Genomic DNA, 13559 nt, shown 5'->3' on the forward strand with positions numbered 1-13559 from the left:
GATATTCAGTTGTTTGCTGATGATGCAAAGTTGGGTAGTGCAATAAAATATGAAGCTGATGTTGAGAGTTTGCAGGATGATTTAAATAAGCTGGCAAAATGGGCAAAGGGTAATGAATGTCAGTTCAATGTGGAAAAGTGTAAAGTTATGCATTCTGGGATTAAAAAATTACCAGCTGTGTACTACATTGATGGAACGGTACTCCAAGAGATTAATGAGGCAAGGGAATTAGGGGTGTTGGTGGATAGGGAGATGAAGTTCAGGGGACACATTGCAAAGGTGTCCAAGATTGCACATAGGATTACTTGGTTATTGAGGAACACACTAACATCCAGAGATAAAGAGGTTATTATTCCCCTTTATAAAGCATTGATACTTCCACATTTGGATTACTGTGCTCAGGTCTGTTCACCTGGATTCCTTGGAGATGAGGAGGTCGTGGAGAGGGTTCAGAGGAGAGTGACTAAGTTGGTGAGTGATATAAAAAATGCTCCCTATATTGATAGATTCAGACCTTATGGATTGCAGAGGTTGGTTGATATGCGGAGAAGAGGGGATATGATAGAAACATTTTAAGTTACTAAAAGGTTTTTTATAAGATTGATGCTAGAGAAATGTTTCAGCTGTGTGATAGTGATGGAAGAACAAGAAGTCATCCCTGGAAATTAAGGAAAAGTGTGGTTAATAAGGATGTGAGAATGAGGTTTTTTGCCTGGAGGGTGGTGAATGAGCGGAATGCATTGCCTGACTCAGTTGTGAGTTCTTCGTCCGTAAACAAATTCAAGAAGACATTTCTGAAAATTATGGAGACAACTACTGTGTTTGAATAAAAACTTGAGTTTAATATAAATAAAATCTACATTTGACATTTCGACCTTTATGTCAAGAGTCTGGAGCATACAACTATACACAGAAAACAAGCTACACTATAATCATACTGGTTTGTTAAAGATACTGACCAACCGCTACAATTGTTGGCCTGACCTCTGGTGGAAAAAAAAAATATATATATATACACATCAACGCTAGAGTCCTATTATCAGTGTTATCTGTTGGTTGTAGAAATACATTGAGCGCAACAACAAGTATCTATCTATATACATATATTAACATTATGTACATTCCAGCCAGTTGGTATGGAATGGTTTCTAATATACTAGCTGAAGATTGGCTAGAGTCCTGACTTATGCTGGATCTTATATATTAGGTAGAATGAATGTGTGCCATTCAGATCCTTGGAATTCTCATGCCATCTTTGTTGTTGATATTTGGATGGTTTATCAGGAATTCGCAGGCTTCCTTAAATTTCCTTTCATACCAGGTTTTTATGTGGTGTAAAGAGCAGTGCTTTTCAAGTTAATTTGGTGTAATGTTGAGCGCGTGGTCTGAGAGGCCTGCTTCCCCATAATGGTTATATTTAATGTGTCTAATGTGTTCTTTCTTGCGTATAGGGATTGTCCGTCCTGTTTCACCAATGCACGGTAAGTTACAGGTGCAGCGGATGCAATAGACTCCAGGATGTGCCAGTCGGAGGAGAGGATCCTTAGAAGAGGTGAATATGGTTTTAAGTTTAGTAGGTGGCTTAAAAGTGGCATTGAGGTTATCATGTTGTAGGATTCTGTTGATTTTTTCTGATAACCCTTTAATGTATGGGATGGCTATTGTTTTACTGTAATCTAGATTCGTTGTTGTTTTATGGAGTATTTTATTAATAGTATTTTTGTTATAGCCATTATTTGTGAATGTGTTGCTGATGATTTTTAGTTCTTGTTTCAGGGCTTGTTGGTTAGAACAAATTGTTGTAGCTCTGCTTTTAAGGGTGTTAATGACTCCATATTTTTGTGATGGGTGATGGTATGAATTAGCATGTATGTATTGGCCAGTGTGTGTCGGTTTTCGGTAGGCTATGAAGGATAGACTTCCTGAAGGAAGACGTGTATCCAGGAACAGGAGCAAATTTTGATTTTCGATTTCGATGGTAAATTGTATGCGTTCGTGTTGTTTGTTCAGGTGGCAAAGGAATGTGTTTAGCGTTTTGTCGCCTGTGCGGCCAGTTCGTGAACACGTCATCAACGTATCTAAGCCAGACTGTCGGTCTTAGCGTGGCAGAATCAAGAGCCCTTTGCTCAAAGGTTTCCATGTAGAAGTTAGCGATTTGGGGGGATAGTCGTGAGCCCATGGCTGTACCTTCTTTTTGTAGGTAAAATTTGTTTTGCCACATGAAGTAACTGGATTGTAGTACGTGGGCAAAGAGGGTCGTAATGTCGGGCAGAAATTTGTTCTGTAGTAGGAGAATTGTGTCATTGATGGGGACATTAGTGAAAAGGGCCACAACGTCGAAACTGACTAATAAGTCATCTTTTCGAGTGTTATGTTTTTAATTTTGTTTATAATGTAGGAGGGGGAATGACCTACCAACTCCTTAAGTGTTGCCACTAATTTCTTGGCTAAGTGGTAATTGGGACTGTTCATTCCTTCCACGATTGGTCGAAGCGGCACATTTTGTTTGTGTATTTTCGGGACCCCATATATTCTGGGGGGGTGGGCGTAGTGGGGTTTGAGTTTTTTAACCGTGTCTGGTGGCCAAGAAGTGACAGAATTGAGTAGTTTCTCTGTTTTATCCTTTATCCTTTTTGTTGGGTTATAATTTACCAGCTTATATGTGTTGTTATCGGCTACTAGTTGATTCATCTGAAGTACGTATGTTGACCTGTCAAGACGACAGTGGCATTGCCTTTATCCGATTTCATTATTATTATGTTTTGTTTGGCTTTTAATGACTTAATTGCTGCTAGTTCTGTTTTTGTGAGATTGTTCTATATGGTTTTCTTAGTGTTCAGGACATTATAAGTTTCTAATTGTATTTTATCGGCTATATTGTTAGGTAGGGACCTAATGCCTCTTTCTATGTGGTAGATAAAATCCAATTTGTTTACCTTTTTAGGTGCTATTGCGTAATTAAGTCCTTTATTCAGTAGCGTAAGTTCACCGTTGTTCAGGGTGTGGCTTGATAGGTTGATCACATGGTTCTTGCTTGCCGGTGGCTGGTCGCTTCTTGTCTCCATTGTTTGTTGTTCGTTGTTGGTGTTTATCGGGGAGGAGGTCTTCTGATTGGATGGAATCCTGTGATTGGACACCATATTTTGGCATTGAGGTTTTCTTTATTCTTTTCCAGGGTATATTTGGCCGAAATTTCAGTAATTCTTTCAAGTACTTGTAGAATGTCTGGATTAATATAGTTCGATAGTTCAGACTGCAATTTTGAAACCAGATGTTGTGTTGTTGCTAGGTTTTGGCAGACTGTTTGGATTTGTTCTCTGAGCATTGCTTTTTCTGTGCGATCATAAATACGGAGTGCTTTAGTGGATGTAAATTTCTTTTGTAGCCTGATGCAGATAGGAATAAGGTTATTGTCTCTGCATCACTGTAAAAAGGCCAGCTGATTGAATTCAAGAAGAGATATGATAGATATTGTTTTGATAGTTTGGGTCTCCCGCGATGAGTCTACTGACTCCATGGAGATACCCGTAATAAAAAATTTTTCCTTTTTTCTTTTGGAAATTGTGGATAGCTAGTGTCCTTATATTCCTCTATCTTAGAATTTTGATGACTTTGGATTCATTGCAGATATAAAAGATATATTTCTGTTTCTATCTCTTAATAAAAGCATTTTTATATAAGGAAACCGTTTTTGTTATGAGTCCACAAAGATTGGATTTTTTGATTCATTCTAGTAAGAAGCAAGTTGTAAGTTGTAAGGGGGGATATCTACTTAACACCATGTAAAGTCAATATTCCTTTAGATTTTTTAATCTGTTGCCTTCTCTCTGTAAGAGGGTTCTCCCCCACCAGATGTTGTTGTGGTATACTTCCTTTTTACCTCCTGGTAAAAGATCAGCCTTAATCTTTATTCGCCAGCCTGGCTGGCCAAGTGGTTAGCGTGCCCGCTTTCTAGTCAAGAGGCTGCAGGTTCGAATCCCACCATGGGCATGGATGTTTGTGATTGTCTGTGGAAATACTAGTGGTAGTGGTCGGCGGTAACACCATGTAAAGTCAATATTCCTTTAGATTTTTTAATCTGTTGCCTTCTCTCTGTAAGAGGGTTCTCCCCCACCAGATGTTGTTGTGGTATACTTCCTTTTTACCTCCTGGTAAAAGATCAGCCTTAATCTTTATTCGCCAGCCTGGCTGGCCAAGTGGTTAGCTCTCCCTCATTGTTGATGAATGTAGGTGTTTTGAGCATGCAGTCCTTATTTTCTTGCTCTTTGCTGCTACATTAAGCACATATGGTAGAGCCATAACAGGAAGTTTGTGGATGGCTGCATTTATGCTTGAAGCATTCCAAAGGATTTACAATGTAAAACCTGATAGGATTGTTAGAGGTTTGGGGGTGTTAAATGTAAGAATGATATTCTTGGTTACAATCATCCCATCCTTATCTATGAGAATTCTTCTTATGACTGTTACTTGATCTTTTAATTTAGAGCAAATCAATCACCATATTGAGGAAGTCCTGCTATGATATCACTTCTCCAAGTTCAAGTTGGGAGGAGGGGTATCGGAATTGGTATGTTGCTAAAAATGTTGCATGAAAGGAGCTCCAAATATTTTTGACTAGCTCTTTCAAATATTATATCTTTTGAATGGTTTTTTTTTTTTTTTTTAGAGGGGGAGGGACCTTTCAAATCTTTCTGAATAAAGAAGGGGACATTTTTCCAATAGGAGAAAAATGTTTAATGAAGAATGATAGGATATTAGCAGGAATCTTACATATTTTAAGATGCCTGCTAATATCTTATCTTTCTTGCTCTTGGCTGAGGTGGAAATTGCTTCTAAACTTGGTTACAACTTGTTGAGGGTTCCTAATAAACTTGAAACAGTCATACTCAGACACAGATGAGGTTCAGAGCCAAAGCATGCCATCCATAATTAATTCACACAGGGACACCCACTGTCTGGTAAGCAATGACTGTGCTCAGAGGAGGAATACCAGGGAGCCACACTACAAGTAGCATTTAGTCCTCAAGTCCATGGGGACCCTTGTAGAAACTAACTGGAAGCCTGTCTGGGCCATACATGACCACCTATCTTGCTGAAACAGGGACCAAAAGAAGTCAATGTATATCACAAGGATTCCCCCTTCAAGATGTCAAAAAAAAAAAAAAGTAATAAGGCAAGAAAAGAACAGAATCAGACGAAAAATCAAACCACAACAAATAGGCGCCCCACATGGAGGGGAGTCGTTTGCTATGTAGATAATATTTTTGTTATTTGGTCACATTTAAAAAAGGAACTAATGCATGCTGTAGAGCAAATGAACAACCTTCATCCACACATCAAGTTCACTAAGAAACAGGAGAATGCTGGTGGTGTGCCTTCTCAGACACAGATGCATGTTTAATGCACCCATACCTCCTCTAGCACTTTAGCCACTTTTCCCCCCCACCTCCACCCCCGAGAAACCTATCTTCAGTCAGGTGCATTAAACATGATTCTACCCATCATCATCTCACCAAACACATAGGTATTTGTTTAGAATTTGTTTAGCAGAGCTCCTGCTATTTGCTCACTGGCTTAACAGTTATAACAGGAATTCCAAATCCTGAAATGTTAATCTGACCTTAGAAAAATCCAACATGCCAGATATTCTTAGAGTCCTACTTCTTAGAACACTGTAAAATGTAGTTTACATCCTTTACATTTCTGAAGAACTTTTAGGTACAGTAGTTCCCTCTCCCCTTATCCACAGGTGATATGTTCCAAGACATCCTGTGGATACCTGAAACTGCAGATAGTACCGAACCTTATATATACTGTGCTTTTTCCTATATACACATACCTATGAGAAAGCTTAATTTATAAATTAAGCAGAGTAAGAGATTAACAACAATAAGTAATAATAAAATAGAACAATTATAACAACATACTGTAATAAAAGTTATCTGAATGTGAATGGAATCATAGCAATCTCAGGATATGTTTTTTTTATTATTATTATTTATTTATTATGTTATGATGTCAAAAACTTTCACCTCTTTCACTTAAAAGGAAGCGCTTCTCGACTTCTCTTTGGCATATCCAAAATTGCCAGCATCACTACTCTTGCACTTTGGGGGCCATTATTAAGTAAAAAAGTGTTACTTGAACACAAGCACTGCGATACCACAACAGTCGATCTGATAACTGAGAACTACTCAGAAAGATGAGCAATTTAAAACTTATGAATTGTCTATTAATAAAAGAGAGATTCCAGTTAGTTCATTTCGGCAATGTAGAATTACATAGGCAAAATGGATATTAAATCCAACATCATTTTAAAGCCAATTGTTTGTAGAAATTATTGCAGTTTTGTAAGCTGACCTGAGAGCTTACGTGAATACAATCCTCGTTATTCCCGAGTGGCCTTAGCTTGCACTGCTGGACTTAAGCAACTAAGGCAACTCAGGAATGGATTGTATACTCATAAGCTCTCATGGTCAACTTAAGAAAATTTTATAATTTCTACAAACATTCGGCTTTGAAATAATGTTGGATCTAATATCCACTTTGCCGATGCAATTATAAATTGTTTATTTTTGGAATTTTCCATTTACTCTTTTCAGACCAGGGTTGACCACAGATAAGGGGGGGGGGGGGGAACTAAGGTTTTTTTTTTTTTTTTTTTTTTTTTAACCATTAACAAATGCAACAAGCTCTAATTTTCTGTTTACAGCCAAAGATAGACTTTGATCTTTGTCTCTAGTGCTCCATCTAATTCCGTGTGATTGACATTTTTTGAATTTTGCACAAACAAGCCATTCAATAGAGAAGAAACTTGGCAAACACCAGCATTATATATCTACTACTGGAAATTGCATTAAGGCAGGTCTCACAAAAACATGAAGTCAACGTGCAACATAGGATATTGACTTACCTGATTTATAGAAGCCATTTTAAATGGAAATTCTTGTTTAAAAAAAAAACTCTAATTGTCCTGCTTAGAATCAGAATGATGATGGCCTTTCCTTATTCAAAAGTTTGAGAACTTTTTGATCCTTAGGAACTGTTAATTTCTTTTTTAAATAATACATTATATCCTTAATGTTATTTAGTTTTAATCATTCAGGATTAAAACTAAATAAAAAAAGGAACAGTTATCTGAATGTTGAACACAGCCTTGTTCTGCACCTTGATAAGTTTGTGATGGACTGTTATTTTTTAATTTTTTTTATCTAACATATCAGATTTGAATACTTAATAAACTAATTCTTTTCCTAACATTCTTTTAGCTAATATTAACATAAACTTGTAAATATTAGCTATATCACAAATACAAATGCTTCTGAAACAAAAAGAAATATTGGTCTCGTTAGCTTGGAGCAGAAAGGTTAGATATTTTAATATGTAGGAAATATTTTTGCTGCTATTATCCATACGAATGAACCAGATGGGAGAGAATAATTTTTGTTGATCACACTATTAGTGATTAGAAGAAGAAGTCTATGCAACAATATTTTAAGATATTATTATTATGTAACACCCCCAAGGAGTATAACAAGTCATCACAGGCGGGCACTCCACTACACATAACTCACCATCTAATATTGTATATTTATGATAGTAATATTACCATCATACATATACAATGCCATCTACTGCCTACTACCACATAGTATATTCTGTAAATTGCATGATCTCTTCGCCGATTTGTCTGATGTCGGGATAAAAAAAATCTGAGTTTCCAGGAAAAAAAACCTTGCTACTGCTGTATGAGATCAGCTAACTCACCTTCAGCTGAAAAGCCCACAGAAAGATTCTTCTTGTCACAACAAGAATCGCACTCAGGTCTTTTCTAATCATAGGGCACAAAATCCCATTGTTCTTTCAATTATGCCTGTGGAATAAGATGTTTTAGAATACAATGAGAGTGTTTCCTGAGAGTGTTAATGAATTTATAACCAGATGCATTTTTATAGATGACAGGCTGAGTCACCTATGATCAAATCTTTGCCATCTGGCTCTATCGCTGGCCATTTCTGTCACCTCTCTGAAGCTCGAAAATTGTTACCTTTCCCTCAAAGATTGTAGCCAAGTTCTCTCTGGTCTGCCTCTTTATCTCCCTCCAATGATTCATCATCATCATTAAATTCCTGACATCTACTCTCACAAGAGGTGTACAGGATATGATAATACTAAAAACTTATATCATTACTAACTTCCTATCTACAGTTTTCCTCCAAATCAATCTGTTACCTGTCAAGACTTCAACATTATCAGATCTTATATTTCTATCTTCTAAGGCACTTTTTACTGGATCAATCCACCTATATCTTGGTCTTTTTCCTGCCAACCTGGCGGAGAACCTTGTTTTGCTAATCTTTCCTTTCCCATTCTGTTTAAGTGGCCATACCACCTGAGATTAGCTCTGCTAACACATTCCTGGGTGCTAATAATGTCCCAATGATTCATTCAAGATTATATTTGGTAATCTCTGAAAAGGCATTCTCTGGAGGTATCCAAACTATCTTAATTGCTGCTTAAGAATTACAGCTATGATATCTTCTGTATAGTTTAACTGATATTTAACTTGCTCATTTGTTTTGTGTTCTGACCAGTGATTCTTATTTATTTTTCTTAAGCATTTCATTTCGAATGCTCCAATTTTCTGTATTTCTTTCTGAATGAGTCTCCATGTCCTGGCTCCATATAATAAAAATTTTTAATGAAGAATGCAAAACTTTTGGAATGAAAATCAACAGCTGCAGGTATAATAATGGTTTTATCGAGTTTTAGTTTGAGGTTTTTTGAAATGCTGTTATTTTTCCATATTGTTTAATTTATTCATATTAGACCATCCTTTGTTAAGTCTGTATTTTACTGCTTCTGTGTTGTCAAGGTTATAAGGAATGAGACTGCCAAGATATGTAAATTGCTTTACTTGTTCAATGTGATTTTCTAAGTTTATTGAAATCTGTTCCTCATCTCTTCCTATTTTCACTGTTTTAGTTTTGCTTAGATTGATTTTCATTCCAAAAGTTGTATTCTTCGTTTAACATTTTTATTTTATATTTTACAATTGCGCTTTAGATTCTGCGAGAATAATACCGTCTGCATATTTAATGTGGTTGATATTCATGCCACTTACTTGGAGATTTATGGATTTGCATATTTCTTCGAGAGACAGTAAATAAATTTGATGAAAGTGGTCAACCCTGCATTACTCCTTTATCTACTTTGAAATGGTCTGTTTTTATTTTATTAAATTTGACAGTTGCTTTGGTATCATTATCGTATCATTACAAGTACACATTCAGAAAATTTTTCTTTATTTCAAAGAAAATTTTGGCTATGTAGTAAAAACTCTCCTCCAATGGTGTCTCCACCATATTGTGGTGGAGGGTTTGCACATCCCAATGATCCAGAGAGCCATGCCAGTGGTAATGTAGCTGCCAGTAGTGCCTTCCATGCTGGACAGGTCAAAAGTTATCGAATAGACTAAGAAAGACATTCTGATCCTCCAGGTTGGGGGTTGTTACAATGGGTCAACTATCCATCTAATGTAAAAAATTCACGAGTCATGAAACAAAGGTACTAAGTTTACAAACTAGACTATTCAAATAACAACTGACTGGAAGTGATTAATGGATTTTGAGTTGGAATGTGGAACACAAAAACTTTGTTTAAACCAGGATATGTTCAATGTATTACTGATGCAATAGAAAATTATGATATCCAGATCTTAACTATACAAAAACCAAATGGCCAGACCATGAAAACCTATAGTCAAATAATAAAACAATATTCAAATGGACCATCTAATGACATACATAAAAATGGTATAGGTTATCGTGCACAATACCATCATGCCACAAATAAAAACTTCCACACTAGTAGATGATCGACTGTTATATCTTTGTTTTTGGTCATTTGTTTAGTGTTGCAATCATCAACATCTATGCATGAACAGATAAGGATGATGATGAAAAAAAATTTTATGAGGAACTAGAGAGGATATATATAACTCTTTACCTGGTCACTGCATAAAAGTTTGTCATGGGTGATTGTAACACTAAAATAGGAAAAGAAACAAGATATAGACCAACAGTTTGTCCAAAGTTTGCATGACATTAGTAATAATAATGGGATTAGAGTTATTAATTTTGCATCCTCCAGAGGGCTAACAGTTAGTGGTACATACTTCCAGAAGAAATATCCATAAACAAACTTGGGTCTTCCCAGATGGAACAGTACACAACCAAATAGATCATGTAATGATAAACAATAGGCACAAGACACCCATAAAAAACTATCCATATCTATTGAGGAGTTGATGCAAATACCAATCATTATGTGGTGATAACACATTTTGTACTAAAGTTCTCTTTCAGATGGAAAAATGTTAACCAAAACATACTAATCAATATACTGAAAAATGTGAGGACACAAATATACAAAGACAGCATACAGAAAAGATAAAGTATAAGTATTCAACCCATCTTATACCTGAGAGAAATATAGAAAAAAATGGACTCATATCTAAAATATATTTTTTTGTGTGCAGAAGAAATCCTTCAGTTCAGGATCTATAAAGAAATGTAATAAGTTGAAGTTAAAATTACAACAGGATCACCAGAAAATGTCGAGAATTGAAAGACACAAAGAAATTTAACTAGTAAAATATTGCATTGAGAGAAAAGAGTGGCAGAGAAAAAATTTAATTGAAGAAACTGAAAATAAAACAAATAACTCAAAGAGGTTCTTCAGATGCGGTGGGATACTTAAAATAGGATATAAACTACAAACTTGAATACTGACTAACAACCAAGGAGAGTTAATTAGCCACGGAAACAAAAATGTTGAGGAATTCAAAAATTTTGAGACTACTAACCAAGTGTCACCACAGCCACCAGATGAAAACCTTACATCAGAGGTACAATGTTTATGAAATAATATTGAAGAACCCACAATTGAGGAGCCATCTCTGATTGAGAATTTGAGAATAGCATTAAAGCATTAAAAAAATAATAAAGCAGCTGGTAAAAACAAAATTACAGCAGAACTAAAATTTAGAAGAACACCCTTGACAACTGAGATTTATGAACTCATCAAGCTGATATGGAAAAAAAGAAGAAATCCCAGTTGATTGGAATAGAGCCATAATTTGCCCTATTTTTAAAAAAGGAGACCCTATGATAACCAGTAACCATAGAGGTATCTCTTACTCTTGGAAGCTAGTGACAAAATATTGTCTATACTGATCTGGAAAAGAATTAACGTGTATGCTTCAAACATTATAGGAGAATAACAGTATGGTCTCTGCAAGGGAAAGTTGATGACATCATATTTGTGCTCTCTGAGAAGTGAAGAACTAAAAAAACATTACGAATTTGATTTATGGACTATAAACAACCACATAACAGTATACATCGAAACACATTACAGGAAGCAATGAGGCTTTTTAAATTACCTCAAATGTATATAAATATGATAATAGTTTGTAATAAACACACCCTATGTAAGGACGAATTTTGATGAAATTTGACGAATGTTTCCTTCAGGAACATTCGTCAAATTTTAATATAAGATCTAGACTCTTCCAAGGAGATGCTCTCTCACCAACTGTGTTTAAGCTCTCACCAAGCTTGAAAAAGTCATTAGAGACACAAATGAACAATGAAGGATAGAAATAAAAGGGAAACCCAATCTATCTGCACAATCTATCACACCTTTCCTTAAACTCATTAACAGACAAAGCACTCACAACTGACTCTGGCAACCCATTCCACTCATTTACAACTCTCAAGCAAAAAATCTAGTCTTCACATCCCTACTAACCACACCTTTATTCAACTTCCAGGGATGATCCCTTGTTCTGGTCCCTCTGACGAAGTGCTGAAACATTTCCCCTACATCTATCCTATAAAACACTTTAAGCAACTTAAACGTTTCTATCATAACCCCTCTTTTTCTCCCATCAACCAACCAATTTCTGCAATCCACACACCTTCAGTCTATCTTCATAGGGAACATTCCACAGGCCACTCACCATTTTTTTCACTTGCCTCTGAACTTTACACCACTTTCTCATCCCCAAGAAACTCAGGGGACCAGACTTGAACACAGTAATCCAGATGTGAGCATATCAAGCCCTTATAAAGAGGAACAGCAACTTCCTTATTATTATTATTATTATTACGTGACACTTCCAAAAACTCCAAAGACTCATTGAGGGAGGGTACCTACTCTACAGCTCTCCGTCTCCGCCACTCAATCCACCAACTAGCAAACTGCATCATCTACACTAATGGCACCTACTGCCCACCATCACTAGTATTTTCACAGACAATCACAAATATCCATACCCACAGCAGGATTTGAACCTGCAGACTTTTGGCTGAAGAAAGCATCGGATACGCTAACCACTTGGCTAACTAGGCTGGCATCTCTATTTGTTAATGTGTTCTTCAATAACCAAGTAATCTTATGGGCTACCTTAGCAACATGTCCTTTAACTTTAACTCTCTAAACTTTAACTCTCTGTTTACCACCACCATTCCTACATCTCTAGCTTCATCTATTTCCTGGAATAAAGTGCCATCAATGTAATACATGGCTTGTAATCTATTTATCCCAAAATACATAACTTTACATTTCTTGACATTAAATTGAGCCCATTAACTTTTGCCCATGCTGACATCCTATTTAAATTGTTCTGCAAGATGAAATTTCCACATTGCCTTGATTAACTATTACTCTACCTAATTTCGCATCATCAGCAAACAATTGAATATTTCCTTTCAGTTTATTTCCTATTTATGTACAAATTTATGTTCATTTATGTACAAATTAAACAGCAATGGTCCCAGGACTGAACTTTCAGCATACCACAAGTCATCTGTTTTTGCCTCGATCCTGCCCCTCCATATATGACTTTTTTTGATATCTGTCCAGCAGCCTCCCTCTTTTCCAGTTAACCTGTGTCATATCCCTCCACATTTGGAGACTCTCATGAGAATGTTATGCACACTATGTTTAATTTAATCAAGACAAGTAAGACTAAGGGTCTTGTCAGTAAATGAGAAAGAGACATTTCAAGGACCCATCAAGAGTGATGGACTTGGTTGTTGATAATTATATCTTTGAACAAGTGGACTCTAGGAGTAAACATTAACAACTATAATGATATGCATCAAGAAATAGAGGAGAGAATTGAGTGGGTCAATCTGGGATATTTTACAACTAGTGAAGTCTCGAATATTATCAAGAAAATCCAAAGCAAAACTCTGTTTAAACTATCTACAACCAATATGAATCTATGGTTGTGAAATGTAGTCAGCAACAAAGGGAGATAACAGAAAAGTTATCACATTTGAAAGAAAAGTACTGAGAAAAATTTTTGGACATTTAGTCCAATATCTTGCAATCAACATATTGGACTATATGATAGTCCAGTATTTTGTTGTCTATAGGGCAGATTTTTCACAAACTTCAACAGTCTAGTATATATAACAGACTGTTGAAGTTTGCAATAAAATTGTAATATGTAATTATTCTTTCTAGTTGTTTTTCATCAATTAACA

General features: G+C 35.9%; 1 protein-coding gene across 3 annotated transcripts in view; it reads right to left on the reverse strand.

Moving 5' to 3' along the window:
- The window catches only part of Herc4 (HECT and RLD domain containing E3 ubiquitin ligase 4), a 604012-nt gene that overhangs the window by 156872 nt on the left and 433581 nt on the right, over positions 1–13559 (reverse strand). The gene's annotated exons all lie outside the window — the stretch shown is intronic.

This window comes from Typopeltis vanoorti, chromosome 19 (genome assembly GCF_054136105.1).
Source record: "Typopeltis vanoorti isolate ZY-2024b chromosome 19, IOZ_Tvanoo_1.0, whole genome shotgun sequence".
Classification (NCBI taxonomy): domain Eukaryota; kingdom Metazoa; phylum Arthropoda; class Arachnida; order Uropygi; family Thelyphonidae; genus Typopeltis; species Typopeltis vanoorti.